This window comes from Microtus pennsylvanicus, chromosome Y (assembly GCF_037038515.1).
Source record: "Microtus pennsylvanicus isolate mMicPen1 chromosome Y, mMicPen1.hap1, whole genome shotgun sequence".
NCBI lineage: Eukaryota > Metazoa > Chordata > Mammalia > Rodentia > Cricetidae > Microtus > Microtus pennsylvanicus.
Window position 1 is genome coordinate 17,058,594 of NC_134602.1, and position 16,692 is coordinate 17,075,285.

Genomic DNA, 16,692 nt, shown 5'->3' on the forward strand with positions numbered 1-16,692 from the left:
TGTATATAGCTTTTATTATATTTAGGTATGACCCTTGTATCCCTAATCTCTCCAAGACTTTTAACATAAATGGATGTTGAATTTTGTCAAATGCTTTTTCAGCATCTAATGAAATGATCATATGGTTTTTTTCTTTCAGTTTGTTTATATGCTGGATTACATTGATAGATTTTCGTATGTTGAACCAGCCCTGCATCTCAGGAATGAAGCCTACTTGATCATAATGTATAATTTTTCGGATGTGTTCTTGGATTCGGTTTGCCAGTATTTTGTTGAGGATTTTTGCGTCGATATTCATGAGTGAGATCGGCCTGTAATTCTCTTTCCTGGTTGGGTCTTTGTGTGGTTTTGGTATCAGAGTAACTGTAGCTTCATAAAAGGAATTTGGTAGTGACCCTTCTGTTTCTATATTGTGGAATACATTGAGGAGAATAGGAATTAGGTCTTCTTGGAAGTTCTGGTAGAATTCCGCATTGAACCCATCTGGCCCTGGGCTTTTTTTGGTAGGTAGGTTTTTGATAACAGCTTCTAATTCTTCGCGACTTACAGGTCTGTTTAGATTGTTCACCTGGTCCTGGTTTAATTTTGGTAAATGGTATTTATCTAAAAAAGTGTCCATTTCTTTTACATTTTCCAGTTTAGTGGCATACAGGCTTTTGTAGTAAGATCTAATGACTCTCTGAATTTCCTCTGTGTTTGTGGTTATGTCCCCCTTTTCATTCCTGATCTTATTAATTTGCGTGTTCTCTCTCTGCCGTTTGATTAGTTTGGATAGGGGTTTATCAATCTTGTTGATTTTCTCCAGGAACCAGCTTTTTGTTTCATTGATTCTTTGGACTGTTTTCTGTGTTTCTATTTTGTTGATTTCAGCCCTCAGTTTGATTATTTCCAATCTTCTACTCCTCCTAGGTGAGTCTGCTTCTTTTTTTTCTAGAGCTTTCAGGTGGGCTGTTAAGTCTTCAATATGTGCTTTCTCTGTTTTCTTTAAGTGGGCACTTAGTGCGATGAACTTTCCTCTTAGCACTGCTTTCATAGTGTCCCATAGGTTTGAGTATGTAGTTTCTTTATTTTCATTGAATTCAAGGAAGACTTTAATTTCTTTCTTTATTTCTTCCTTAATCCAGGTATGGTTCAGTAGTTGACTGTTCAGTTTCCATGAGTTTGTAGGCTTTCTGGGGGTAGCATTGTTGTTGAATTCTAACTTTAATCCATGGTGATCTGATAAGACGCAGGTGGTTACTAAAATTTTTTTGTAACTGTGTAAGTTAGCTTTGCTACCGAGTATGTGGTCAATTTTCGAGAAGGTTCCATGAGCTGCAGAGAAGAAGGTATATTCTTTCCTGTTCGGGTGGAATAATCTATAGATGTCTGTTAAGTCCATTTGCTTCATTACCTCCATTAATTCTCTAATTTCTCTGTTAGGTTTCTGTTTGATTGACCTGTCCATTGATGAGAGAGGAGTGTTGAAGTCTCCTACTATTAGTGTGTGTGGTTTGATGGCTGCCTTGAGTTTTAGTAATGTTTCTTTTACATACGTGGGTGCTTTTATATTAGGGGCGTAGATATTCAGAATTGAGACTTCATCCTGATGAATTGTTCCTGTTATGAGTATAAAATGTCCCTCTCCATCTCTTCTGATTGATTTAAGTTTGAAGTCAACTTTGTTAGAAATTAGTATGGCCACACCTGCTTGTTTCTTAGGTCCATTTGCTTGATAGGCCTTTTCCCAGCCCTTTACTCTGAGTAGGTGCCTGTCTTTGTGGTTGAGGTGTGTTTCTTGTAGACAGCAGAATGTTGGATCCTGTTTTCGAATCCAATCCCTTAGTCTGTGCCTTTTTATAGGTGAGTTGAGCCCATTGACATTAAGTGATATTAATGACCAGTGGTTGTTAACTCCGGTCACTTTTTTAGTAGTAGGGTTTGTGTGTTTCCCTTCTTTGAGATGTGCTGGTGAGAGGTCTCTAGATGACTGAGTTATTGTGGGCATTGTTGGACTCCTTGGTTAGTGATTTTCCTTCTATAATTTTCTGTAAGGCTGGATTTGTGGCTACGTATTGTTTAAATTTGTTTTTATCCTGGAAAATTTTGTTTTCTCCATTTATAGTGAACGAAAGCTTGGCTGGATATAGTAGTCTGGGCTTGCATCCATGATCTCTTAGTTTTTGCAGTACATCTATCCAGGACCTTCTGGCTTTCATGGTTTCCATAGAGAAGTCAGGTGTAAGTCTGATAGGTTTACCTTTATAAGTAACTTGGCCTTTTTCCTTTGCGGCTCTTAATATTCTTTCTTTATTCTGTATATTTTGTGTTTTGATAATTATATGGCGAGGGGATGTTTTCTTTTGATCCAGCCTATTTGGTGTTCTGTATGCTTCTTGAACCTTCATAGGTACCTCTTTCTTCAGGTTGGGAAAGTTTTCTTCTATAATTTTATTAAGTATATTTTCTGTACCGTTGAGCTGCAATTCTTCTCCTTCTTCTACTCCAATTATTCTTAGGTTTGGTCTTTTTATTGTGTCCCAAATTTCCTGAATGTTTTGTGATGAGAATTTGTTGGTTTTGCTGTTTTCTTTGATCAGTGTGTTTATTTTCTCTATGGTATCTTCAGTGTCTGATATTCTCTCTTCTATCTCTTGTAATCTGTTGTTAGTACCTGTCTCTGTCATTCCTGTTCGTTTACCCAGATTTTCCATCTCCATTCTTCCCTCGGTTTGTGCTTTCTTCATTGCTTCCATTTCATTCTTCATGTCTTGAACCGCTTCCCTAACCTGTTTGATTGCTTTTTCTTGTTTCTCTTGGTTTTCTTGCGTGTCTTTGAGCGATTTGTTCATTTCCTCTACCTTTTTGTTTGTAATCTCTAATTGTTTATGGCAGTTTTTCACCTCCTGTTTAAGGTCCTCTATTATTTTCATATAGTTAACTTTTGAGTCGATTTCTTCTATTTCTTCAGGAGTGTGGTGTACAATTCTTCTTATTTCGGGATCTCTGGTTTCTGGTGGTGTCATGTTGCCTTTCAGGTTGTTGGAGGAATTCTTGTATTGGCACCTTCCCATCTCTTCCTTCAAATGGAGCCAGGAGAGGCCTGGTCTCTTGGTCCAGTCTTTGCTGTGATTTACTCTCTGGGTATATCTCTTCAGTGTAGAAGTAGGAACCGTTCCCGCCCCTGGATAGCACACACTCACCCGTCCTGATGGGATTCCTCAGCAACTAAGCAGGGCCGCCAGTAGCCCAATGATCCAGGGCCAACAGGATGAATGGAGCAAGGGGGGGATGGTATCCAGGAGCGCGCAGGAAGCCTTGCGCCAGAGCTGAAGGTGCCCGGCTCCCTTACAGGGGACCCTGAGGTCTGCCCGGTAGGCAGGCACTCACCGCTCTAGGTGGGTCGCCTTAGTTTAGGAGCTTAACACTGTACTTGAGCACTGGTCCTAGCATACAGCAGGGCAGGGTTGGGGAGGGGTGCTGGGGGGGCTGGATCGTGGGAGAGAAAGACAGCCCTGCAGAAGGAGCTGGGTGAGGGGGTTTGTGCTCTCTTCCGGGACAGTCCGCCCCTGGATAGCACACACTCACCCGTCCTGATGAGATTCCTCAGCAACTAAGCAGGGCCGCCAGTAGCCCAATGATCCAGGGCGAACAGGATGAATGGAGCAAGGGGGGGATGGTATCCAGGAGTGTGCAGGAAGCCTGGCGCCAGAGCTGAAGGTGCCCGGCTCCCTTACAGGGGACCCTGAGGTCTGCCCGGTAGGCAGGCACTCACCGCTCTAGGTGGGTCGCCTTAGTTTAGGAGCTTAAAACTGTACTTGAGCACTGGTCCTAGCATACAGCAGGGCAGGGTTGGGGAGGGGTGCTGGAGGAGGCTGGATCGTGGGAGAGAAAGACAGCAATGCAGGAGGAGCTGGGGGAGGGTGTTTGTGCTCTCTTCCGGGACAGTCCGCCCCTGGATAGCACACACTCACCCGTCCTGATGAGATTCCTCAGCAACTAAGCAGGGCCGCCAGTAGCCCAATGATCCAGGGCGAACAGGATGAATGGAGCAAGGGGGGGATGGTATCCAGGAGCCGCAGGAAGCCTGGCGCCAGAGCTGAAGGTGCCCGGCTCCCTTACAGGGGACCCTGAGGTCTGCCCGGTAGGCAGGCACTCACCGCTCTAGGTGGGTCGCCTTAGTTTAGGAGCTTAAAACTGTACTTGAGCACTGGTCCTAGCATACAGCAGGGCAGGGTTGGGGAGGGGTGCTGGGGGGGCTGGATCGTGGGAGAGAAAGACAGCCCTGCAGGAGGAGCTGGGGGAGGGGGTTTGTGCTCTCTTCCGGGACAGTCCGCCCCTGGATAGCACACACTCACCCGTCCTGATGAGATTCCTCAGCAACTAAGCAGGGCCGACAGTAGCCCAATGATCCAGGGCGAACAGGATGAATGGAGCAAGGGGGGGATGGTATCCAGGAGCGTGCAGGAAGCCTGGCGCCAGAGCTGAAGGTGCCCGGCTCCCTTACAGGGGACCCTGAGGTCTGCCCGGTAGGCAGGCACTCACCGCTCTAGGTGGGTCGCCTTAGTTTCTGGGCCATCCTGCCTGGGCAAACTCTGACTGTTTGAGGAAGGAGGGCCAGCTACAGAAAGAGGGCTTGAGTGTCGTCTGTTGCAGCCTCTTTGATGGCAAGGACCTTGAAACACTGTAGACTTGTGGCACTGAATGCGGCTCTGTTCGGTACCTCAGCCACAAGGTTGGAATGGCAGAAAGCTAAGGAATGGGCTACATCTGGCCAGCAAAGCCACGGCTTTAGTCCTACTGGGATTGCTTGGTAAAAGAAAGATTCATGTGGTCAGAAAAACAGAGAGAGAAATAGAGTAAAGAGAGATTCAAAGACAAAGAAAATTTTTAAATGATTTACAGTGTGTTAAAAATATGTGCAGGCTAAAATTTGAAGTTCTTAAAGTTAAAAAAAGGAAGAGAGTTGTTGGGTGTGGTAGTACACACCTGTAAACCCAACACATGGGAGGCAGAGGGAGATTGACCTCTGTACCTTCAGGGTGAGGTAGCACACGCCTTTAATCCCAGTGCCTTGAAGGCAGAGACAAACAGATCTTTGTGAGTTCAATGTGTAGTAGCATACACCTTTAATCCCAATGCCTCAAAGGCAGAGAGAGGCAGATCTCTGAGACTTCAAGGACAGACAGGTATACAGAGTTATTCCAGGTCAAAGATACAGAGAACCTGTCTCAAAAGGCAAAAAATAAAAAGGAAAAATAAACAAAATAGAGGTTAAATTGAAGCGCACAAAGATGGAAAATTCACAGCGAATTTTGATATTGTATGCTATTATGCTCTTTTTGAATCATTTGAATTTTGAGGCAGTAGCAATAGCTGCTAAAAGATGTTTCTTTATAAAAGCTGCTGAAATAATCCAACATAGATATTTTGAAAATGCCTTGACTTTGAAATTTGGATCTAAGGACATGATGCTTTGGAAAGGAGTTTCTATTTTGTTTTCACAGAGGGTGATAGTCTGTGGATACCTCTATCCTAATATGGTAGGATGGACCACGCCCTACTTAAAGGTTGCTGTGAACACCTTTAAAAAATTGCTTCGCTCAACTGCCAACTGAGATAAATCAATAATGATGCCACCATTCAGCAAGAAGCATTTTGGAGAGAAGAAACTGCACCCACGTTCCCAAATATGGCTTATAAACGTTCTTTTACACTTAAAGTGGGATGTGATATAGATATGAATATTTGCATTAGTATAGATTTTGCTTTACTGATAGAGATTTTAGGTCAATTTTGTTATATGTATATGCATTTTTGATCTTAATTAAGGTATTGTGATTGTGTAGTTCATTTAAAAATATAATGTATATAGGTTATTAATGGATAATCATTAATAATAGTCAAGTTTGTAGTCATGTTAGTTAGATTTTCTAGCTACATAGATATATATATTTCAGTCAGATAGGCATTATTCATAACTCTCTAGACTACAAAATAGGCTATTTAATGTTTTAGTACCTTAGGGTTTTTCATGACAGTGAGACACTCTACTCTTGGCAGCACATATCTACTTCAGGAAGAAGATGGGCATCACAGAGGATCCTTATGGAGTTTGATAGCCATTTGGGGAAGAAACTGCTCTTGCCTGGATTGTTGCATAAACTGTACACAGAAAACACTCAGAGAGAGGACTACTGAACTTGCCTAAAGGTGAGATGATCTTTTCATGTTCCTGATTCAGGAAAGTGTCAGCAAAACATTGTTCAAGACAAGCAGATAGTGACTGCCTTTGAAATTTCCTGCTTCATGGAAATGTCTGCTGAAAACTATGGGCCTGTAGGCTGAGGATGGAAACACCAACGGTACAGAGGAACTTTGGGTGACTGTCCAGGCAGCGAGATGTCTCTGTCATTTCTAGAGTTTGAAAATGGCTTACTTTTTGTTTGCTTAGGTAATACTGTATTATTCTGGAGTCTCTGATGGAGTTGAAGAAGAGATAGATAGTTATAGTTTTCCATTGTTATGATAAAAGATAAAATAGATATAAATATTGTAACTGTAATTCTTGCTTGATAACTGTTTTGTTATGTGTAATTTTGCTATGTTAAAGTTAAAGATTCCGTTCTTGTTTAAACAGAAATAGGAGTAATGATGGAGTATAGGTCATTGGTTAATTAAATAAAGAAACTGTTTGGCCTGAAAGGTTAGAACATAGGTGGGTGGAATAAAAATAAGAGAATGCTGGGAGAATAGGAATTGAGCTTAGAGATGCCATGCACCTCTCCCATGGGCAGAAATGGTAGCTCTGCACTCTGAGGCAGATGGCGATACAGCCAGCCACCAGGTCAGACATGCTAAATCTTTCCTTCTAAGCGCACCTCATGCTGCAACATACATTATTAGACATGGGTTAAGAGGCTGAAAATAATGGGGCAGGCAGTGTTGAAATGAATAGTTTTGTGTTGTTATTTCGGAGCATAACCTTACAAGGCGGCCCCATGGGGATGCAGCCCTGCTGCTCAAATTTCTACAATCAAGGGGGAAATGGAAGAAGGGAAGAAAGAAGAGAGAGAGACAAGGAAGAATGGATGAATTCAATCATTCATTGAAAAATGAGTGAACCAATGAATGAGGAGACCTAGTAGGAAAAAAATGTGCTGCATTCCCTCAGAGAGTCAGGTCAAATTAAGGATTGACAAGGTTTTCCACTAAGGAGGAGGCTTATTCCATTTTACCTTCTTTGTGCTCCAGGCCCACCCACAAGAGTGATGATGAGGACAGGGAGAAGAAGAGGAGAGTGTGTACCAGAATTCCCTGGTACAATTTCTCACCCAAATTGTAGCCAAATCACCTGACCTGGGACAGCTGATCTACATGCTGGACCCTAACTCCCAGTTTGACAACTCTAACATTTTAACCAATTTTGTGAAGATGAAGGAACCAAAAATAGCCCAGTTACAGGATGGCAGGTTCCTTACAGGATGGGAGTCAGACATCAGTACCATACTGGTGCTTGGCGGTTTGATGGGTGTGTGGGGTCTTTGCCAGACTCCACCTAGCATCATGGATTCCCTACTTTACTGATATTATGGAGTTCGGTGCATTCATCATATGTGTGCATGTCACACACTAGTGGGCATCATATGTACATGTTTATCCTGTGTGTGGGTGAGTGTGTTCATGAGTTTTATAGCCCAAGTGAAGGGGTTAAATCAGCTCCCTTTAGAGGGCGGGGTTTGCCTCAGGCGAATCCCTGCCAATAAAGGGTGCGCGGAGAGGCGGCTCGCCCCTTTTTTGTTCCTCGCTACCTGTGCTACGCTGGAACTTTGGTTCAGTAAGTTTAACAATAAACTGGTAAATATTCTTTGATATCTGCATTGCCTTTATTTTGTGCGGGAACATCTGGCGCCTACCCCGTGGGGCTTTGCCGAGAACCGGCCCCGAATCGGAGTCTCTTGCACCCCCGGTCGCTGCGGCGGTCTCTCTGGGCGCGCGCGGAAGAAGTTGAGATTCTGAGCAGTCTCTCTGGGCGCGCGCTGAAACAGCTGAGATTCTGAGCGACTCGATTTTCCCTGCTGCTTGTTAGAGTATCAAGCAGTGAGTTTGATATCGACAGAGCCTTTTTAACAGCGCCTAAGCCTCTGTTCCGAGCCGCCCCGGCCAGATTTCCCGTGCCCGCCTGCCGGCGCGCGCGCTGCCTGTGTCTGCTGCTCCCCCTCCCACCGCCGCCAGCGCTCAGGTCACGTGACAGCGGCCTGAGAGCCCCGGCAAAAAATACTTATCAGCCTGGTGTCTGTTTCAATTTTGTTTTTGAGTCGTTTTATTTCAGATTTAGGACACGTGTATTCAACTGGACTCTTTCGCCACCACTGGCAGGAACCACTTATTACAGGTAAGAGAACTTTTTCTTTTCTAAATAATGTCTGAGAACATGACCGCAGCCTATTTCAATAGTTCTTTTGAGTGCACCATTTGGGAGATCTTACAAGAGGTGTCTACCACACCACATATATGGATATTCCTGGGATTCTTAATTTTCCTTAGCACTATTTGGTTTGATAATAGGAAAATGATCAAATCTCTTAAGGCAGAGGTTGAACGTTTGAAAACTATTGAGAGCGACAACAATCTTCTCAAGAATCAGTTTGAAGTTCTCCAGGAAGAAAACAAATCTTTGTTTAACATGACTTGGTTAACTGAGCAAAATCTAGAAAAAGTACAGGTTGATGTTAAGGAGAAATTCATTACTATGGAAGAAGGAACAGCTGAATTAGATCGTAAGTTTCAGCAGTCCCTTTCTGATGTTAAGGAGAAATTCATTACTATGGAAGAAGGAACAGCTGAATTAGATCGTAAGTTTCAGCAGTCCCTTTCTGTAGGAACTGAAACGTTAACTGAGAGAATCAAAACTGCTGAATGTGACAATCGAATTTTGTCTAAAGCTTATGACAGATTGGCGGAAAGATTGTCAATACAAGAAGGCACGGTTTATGCCATAAAAATTATGTCCAAAGATGACAAGTTATCTCTACTGGACAAATTTCATACTCTAGAATCCTCAATGAAGGCTTTAGAACATAATTCTGGGCAGGAGATTCAGACATTACAAAAAGCAATGGTGAATAGAATTGAAAAGATTGAGGAATTTCTAAATTCTGATGAAGAAGAGCAAAGGGTAGAAAGGCAAATTTTAACTACATCTGTGGATAAATCCCTCCGGGAAAATTTTCACAAAGCTCTACCTACAGCTCTACATGCCTTTCCTGTAATAACAACAGAAAAGGTGGTTGGTTCCAGAAACCCTAGGGTCATCAAGGAAGATACATGGGAGCCTGTCCGTATGAATGATCTCAAAGAAATTAAACAGGCCATCATGTCTTTTGGGATGCACTCCCCTTTTGTTAAAGAGATGCTAAAATCTTGGGCCACAACAAGCAAAGCAACCCCCTTGGACTGGCTCCAGCTGAGCTCCGCGGTCCTTGAGAGTGGACCACAATTAAAATGGAAATGCTTATTCAGGCAAGAGGCTAGACTTTTAGAACAGCAGGAAAAGGCGAAGGGAATTGACGTTTCCCTAGATAAAATTCTAGGTGAAGGGCTCTTTTCAGACCCTCAGGAACAAGCTAATTTGGATGAAAACATACTCTCCATGTGTACTACAGCAGCCTTAAGGGCTTGGGACAGAGTACAAGACCCAGGACAGAGAATGGAATCATTTGTCACAGTTAAACAGGGTCAGAGAGAACCCTTTAGTGACTTTTTACAAGGATTAACTAAGGCTGTACAAATGGGGATACCTGACCCAGAAGCAAGACGTATAATAATTGAGTCTTTGGCTTACGAAAATGCTAATGTGGAATGCAAAAGGATCTTGAGGCCTTTAATGTTCAGATCAGCGTCCTTGGAAGAATGGGTCTTGCATACACTAGATGTTGACACATTTGACTATGGCACTGAAGCATGGGTAGAAGAAGCAATTTCCAATGGTAAAACGAGACACCAGAATACCAAATGTTTTAATTGTGGCAAAATGGGTCATATGAAAAGGAATTGTAAACAACGGGTTTTCAGAAATAATAATATGTTATTTCTTCTAGAAATAACAGGAATAGAAGGAATCAGCCTTCAGGTTTATGTAGAAGATGTGGGAAGGGCAGACACTGGACGAATGAATGCAGGTCTACAAGAGATAGACAAGGCAACCTGATACAAATGGGAAACGTGAGAGGGGGGCCTCTCAGGCCCCCATGGCAAACATGGTTCAGACATTCCCAGTTTCTGCAGAGAACATGCCTCGTCAGGACAATTAGAAAGCCACATGCCTACTGTTACAAGCAATAGTAATCAGAAAGATGAGTTACGTGTGTTTTGGCAAACTTCTATAAATGATCAAAGACCTAAGCTGAGAGTGTGTGTAAATGGCATTTTTATTACTGGCCTACTGGACACAGGTGCTGATGTAAGTATCATTACCCCCAGAATCTTGGCATCCATATTGGCCTCTTCAGAATGTAAATGTTCAGCTCCTGGGAATTGGAACCCTATGTCGAGTAAGGCAGAGCACGAGATGGGTTGAATGTATAGGGCCTGAGGGACAAATAGGAAAATTAAGGCCTTATGTAGCCAATATTGCAATGAATTTATGGGGTCGTGACCTATTACAACAATGGAATACTCAAATTAACATTCCTGCTACTTCTAGAGCCCATATTTCTGAAAGGAATATTAAAAGTTATTACAAAAGGACAAAACCGGCCATTAGGGCTGTGCAGGAACAAGCAATTGATGTCCCTTCAGAAATACCAACAGCCTTGCCTCTAAAATGGTTGACTGAGAAACCAATATGGACAAAGCAATGACCTTTAGCTGAGGAAAAGCTACAGGCTTTAGAACAGCTGGTACAAGAGCAACTAGATGCTGGACATATAGAAGAATCTACCAGCCCTTGGAATTCTCCTGTATTTGTGGTTAAGAAAAAATCAGGTAAATGGAGAATGGTGACAGATCTCAGGGCCATCAACAAGGTTATTCAACCTATGGGCCCTCTGCAATCTGGAATTCCGTTGCCCTCTTTATTACCAAAAGGATGGCCTCTCATAGTTATTGATTTAAAGGATTGTTTTTTCACTATACCTTTGCAAAAAGAAGATAGAGAAAAATTTGCCTTCACAGTGCCTACTTATAACAATTCTCAACCTTCGAGGAGGTACCACTGGACCGTCCTCCCCCAGGGTATGTTAAATAGCCCCTCCCTGTGCCAATATTTTGTGAACCAACCATTGCAAATAATACGCAAGAAATTTCCCAAATCTATTGTATACCATTACATGGACGACATATTTTTATCTGATTCAAACATAGATACCTTGAACAGACTGTTTGAAGAAATACAGATACTGTTACCTAAATGGGGATTGCAAATTGCTCCTGAAGAGATTCAGAAGGGAGATTCTCTTAATTATTTAGGTTATAGAATAGGTTTGCAAAAAATTAAGACACAGAAGGCACAAATTTGGAGAGATCGCTTACAGACTCTTAATGACTTTCAAAGACTGTTAAGAGACATTTCCAGTTTATGACCAACTATTGGGATAACACCTGATCTAATAATTCATTTGAACAAGACCTTGGATGGTGATAAAGATTTAAACAGTCCCAGAGAATTAACAGCTGAAGCAGAAAAGGAACTGACAAAATAAAGGCAATGCAGATATCAAAGAATATTTACCAGTTTATTGTTAAACTTACTGAACCAAAGTTCCAGCGTAGCACAGGTAGCGAGGAACAAAAAAGGGGCGAGCCACCTCTCCGCGCACCCTTTATTGGCAGGGATTCGCCTGAGGCAAACCCCGCCCTCTAAAGGGAGCTGATTTAACCCCTTCATCTCCCCCTTTTGTCTAAATAAGACACAACTAAACCAAATATAACTATAACAATAATAACAAATGATAAATATAACAAACAATATTGAGAGCAAAAGTTTTGCTAAAGAGTAACTACAATTAAATAATCTTCAACTCCATCAAAGATCTGAGAAGGGAGTAAATATTACTTAACAAAAAAGAGATATCCAAAATGTGCAACAAATGACAGAGACAACTGACTGCCTGGGCAATCACCCAAAATCTCGTTTGCAATGTTGAGTCAACCAACTTTGGCTAAGGCCTAACATAACTGACATACCATTCTCAAATGCAAGGAACTTTCTTAGGATTATCCTACCCTGTCTTGGCAAGATAAGACAATCCTGTTTATATCTTAGTCAGTAGTTGAGGTATGGGTTTTTCTTAACCCAAAGGCCAGTTCTGCCAGGAAGACAAGCTCCCAGTGGAGTGTCTTTGGTGCTCAACGTTCTCTCGGGAGTAGAGTGGTGTTGCCAGGAGTAAATTGTGTCTCGATGGCACAGAATTCTAGGTTAGATTAAAGGCCATTTTCTACAGCTCTTCAAAGAGGCTGAAGATTATACTATCTATACTGAAAATAATCTCTATGTATCTAAAAGACCTGATTAACCTAAAAATAATATGACAAACATGTAATTCTCAATACCTATCTAATTTGAAAACTAAGGGAGTAAACAATTGTGCAATGTATGAAGACAATGATCTTCACCTGTAAACAATGTCATTACTTATCAAATGTAAACAATGTTATTACATAAATAGTACCAGAGGTAGAAATGTACATTGTGATATGATAGATGTATCCATACAATATAAGCATACTCTTATACCAAAATAGAGGTAGGAACACTCACATTCAATATTCAATATATCAATATACAAGAAACAGTACCAACATAATTTTCTAAAAACAGTAAGTCACAAATACCAATCATCCCATCAACCCAGTTAATCCCCCCCCCCTTTTTTTTATCCCTAATTACATACAATATCTCCCCATCCCCTCACTCCTAAACCAACCACTAAAAGATGTCCCTAACCCTGTGGGCAAACTCTGTTGGGAGAGGGGACGTCGTCCTCTTAGATTGCTTCTAGCTGACATGGGGGCGACGTTCTTCTTAGGGGCCCCTGTGAAAGCAAACGATGGTAAAATTCCCAAATTAACCTTTGACTTAAGAAAATTATAACTAGTCTCTGTGTGTTTTGAGAAGGTCCGGCCAGAGCGTTGTCAAAAATGTGCATCATATGAAATTGTCTCTTGCAGTTGGTACCAAAAAACAGGTCTAAAATTAGTGCTTAAAAAAAAAAATTCATGACGTCATAAAAACCAGATTGAGTTGATGTTGTGGGGCCCCATCTTCATCCTGGAAACTTCAAAAATTACTGTAGGAAAATATGTTGCTTGTTATGGGAAATTTAAACATTAACAACAAGGACTTATACTGACATATAAAGAAAGACACAGATGTGAGGGAAGGCAAAGAAAGTTTATCAAGTATAAAATTATTCTTATTCTGTCCCATTTCATGGCTCCTGACCTGAGACAGAAACTTTGAAATACCTCTTATCAACAGGCTTGGAATTGAAGAAGGACTGAGCCATAGTCCAACTCCAAAACCAGCTCTACACATTTATAAAGAAATGTTCAATAAAACATATAAATATATATATATAAAATCAATACTTACGATATGTATAGAATTTTATTGTTGATGTTTAATGGGTCGTAACTATTTTCCATCCATCAGTAATTAAATATTCAGGGTCCCTCAAATTCTTTGGAGATGAATATTTTCCTGTGGAGATAAGAAAAGAACCCTGCCCCCATCCTATTAGTAATCCTTACCATCTGTACGTCGGTCATCCTTGTGAATGAATTGTTATTTATCTTTTCCAAGTGACTTCCCTTCCTCAAACCGAACCTTTATTAATTTTGACGGTATCCATAATTTTTCCTCACCTGTGGAGATAAGAGCAAAACCCCTTCCCCAACGCAGCACATCTCCTGGCTTCCATTGTGAGGTCAGTACATCCTTGAAATAAACTGGTTGATTTAGTTCAGCAGACTTTTCCATTATCCAATGTCTTTCTGCAGCCGTCGTTCCCTTCTCGTTAGCGTTGAGAAAATTCAAGGTTAACAAAGCATTATGTAACCTATTTCTAGGGGTGTTTTCCACTCCTTTCTGTTTGTTCAACATATCCTTTATAGTTCGATTTGATCTTTCTATGACTGCTTGACCTGTAGGATTGTATGGTATACCTGTAACATGCTTGATATTGTAATGATCAAAAAACCGTTTCATCTTCCTAGAGACATAAGCAGGACCATTATCTGTCTTTATTTGTGTAGGTATACCCATGATAGCCATGACTTCTAATAAATGAGTGATTACTGAATCAGCTTTTTCTGAACTTAAAGCAGTTGCCCACTGAAAGCCTGAATAAGTGTCGATGGTGTGATGAACATACTTCAATTTGCCAAATTCTGCAAAGTGGAACACATCCATCTGCCAGATTTCATTTCTATGAGTGCCCTTTGGATTAACTCCTGCTGGCAGTGGCGTTTGGTTATAGAAAGAGCAGGTAGGGCATTTCTTCACAATCTCCTTAGCTTGTTGCCATGTAATAGAAAACTCTTTCTTCAAAACTTTGCTATTAACATGATGTTTTTTATGAAATTCAGAGGCTTGAAGCACACTACCAATCAATAATTGATCAATTTCTGCATTACCTTGTGCTAGAGGACCTGGCAGACCCGTATGGGATCGGATGTGTGTTATGTACATAGGGCAAAGCCGGTTCCTTACAGGATGGGAGTCAGACATCAGTACCATACTGGTATTTGGCGGTTTGATGGGTGTGTGGGGTCTTTGCCAGACTCCACCTAGCATCATGGATTCCCTACTTTACTGATATTATGGAGTTCGGTGCATTCATCATATGTGTGCATGTCACACACTAGTGGGCATCATATGTACATGTTTATCCTGTGTGTGGGTGAGTGTGTTCATGAGTTTTATAGCCCAAGTACTACAGAACATGATCAATGAAAGGGAACACTGTTTTCCAGATATGGCAGGGCAATTATTTAAATGAACTGACAAGGGTTGGATGGCATGGATAAGACCTATGAGAGTTCAAGGCATACCGAATCCAGGCATGACAAAGTAGGTGGCAGACAGAATTCTGGCAAAACTAAGTAGGTAGCTTGATGTCCAACTTACTGGAGAAGAGCAACTGAGCGGAGACACTTTTCACTAAGCAACATGCTCTAGTGGAGATCAAACATCCTTTGACTTACAGCCAGTACGAATTAACCCTTTCATCAAATGAAACCTAATTTTCTCTGATTTTGAGTATACATTTGTGTCCCTTCCTGATTAATCTACTCTTTATCCTCTTAAGTCCCAATACCTCACGCTGATATCGGTCACATCTTTCCATTTGACATGGTTTTCCCTCAAGCTTCATACCGCCCCGAGATCATACAACTTTTTGTCCCCTCTCCACTGCTTCCTTGACAGCCATCTTGTCCTTTACCACACCACGCATCCCCAGTCCTTTACTCTCCAAGGGGAAAAGACCATAAATCCTGCTTTGTTTTGAGGCATGTATTTCTGTGATGCCCCATCCACCAAACACAATCCATCATTGACCAAATAACACAACATGTTAACAAATTTTTATTCTTTGAGAAAGAATAATCCATTGGAAAAGATACCAGCATTCATAGAAGACCTGAGGTATCTCTGAAAAAACACATTCCCAAAGAGAGAATTAAGTCTGCCCCTCAAAATTTGAGAATTTCACTTTAACAGATCTTCACCAAATCATAGACATAGATATGGAACTCATTATCAAACTTGATGAAATACACAGAAGGTTTGTTGGGAACTTGGCAAATAATTTTACCTATCTCTTGGGTTCCATCTTTTTTGTTGTACTGCACTCTTTAGACCTCCAAGGAATCCCTGCCTAATTCCAAAGTCACCTCTACTGGAGGACATTCAGGTGTGATGTGGAGGTTGCCTTCAATGGAATCATCATGATGGTGGTAAAGGTACAGGACCGGATCATTCTCGTTGACAATGTAGAAACATGTCGTTATGGTCTGCACCTCATCTGGGAACACGCCACTCCACTCTTGCTTAGAGCCTGGCATGATGTGGAGGTTGCCTTCCAGGTAGTCATCCAGGAGGTGGTAAATGTACAAGACCGGATCTTTCTTGTAGGTAATATAAAACCAGGTCTTCATGATTGGCACCTCTTCTAGGACCATCCCGTTCCAGTCATTCTTAGAGCCATTTGTGCCCATGAATGTATGTTTCACTGCTCTGCCAACTATGGTGTTTGAGAGATGAGTGTCTGTCACCTGAGGAAATGGCACATTATTAGGCAGGATCTTCAGGTTTAAAATCCTTTCATCACTATGAAGCTCCAAGCCATAGACACAATCAATCCCATCATATTTCAACAAATAGAGAGAGGGATATGTTGGCAGTTGATCTAGAATGATGGCTGTCCAATGGGTGACTGGTTCATTGGCTTCCTTCCAGCCATGAGAAATTCTGCGGCCAACAATATTCTCCAGGGCCTCAAAAGGCTTACTAAGTTTTTGCTTCTGGAGCGATGGCCCATTCTTCTTCTGGAGATGTGGCATGCAACTCATACTAAGAGGCATTTTCATCATGGCGGGAGACTTTCTGAGATAGGCCACAGCACTCCTGTTCCTCTGTCTCTTGGCTCTGTTTCTGTGCTTGGGCTTCATAGCTGCCAATCTCTGCATAGGAAGAACTCTTCAGTTTAA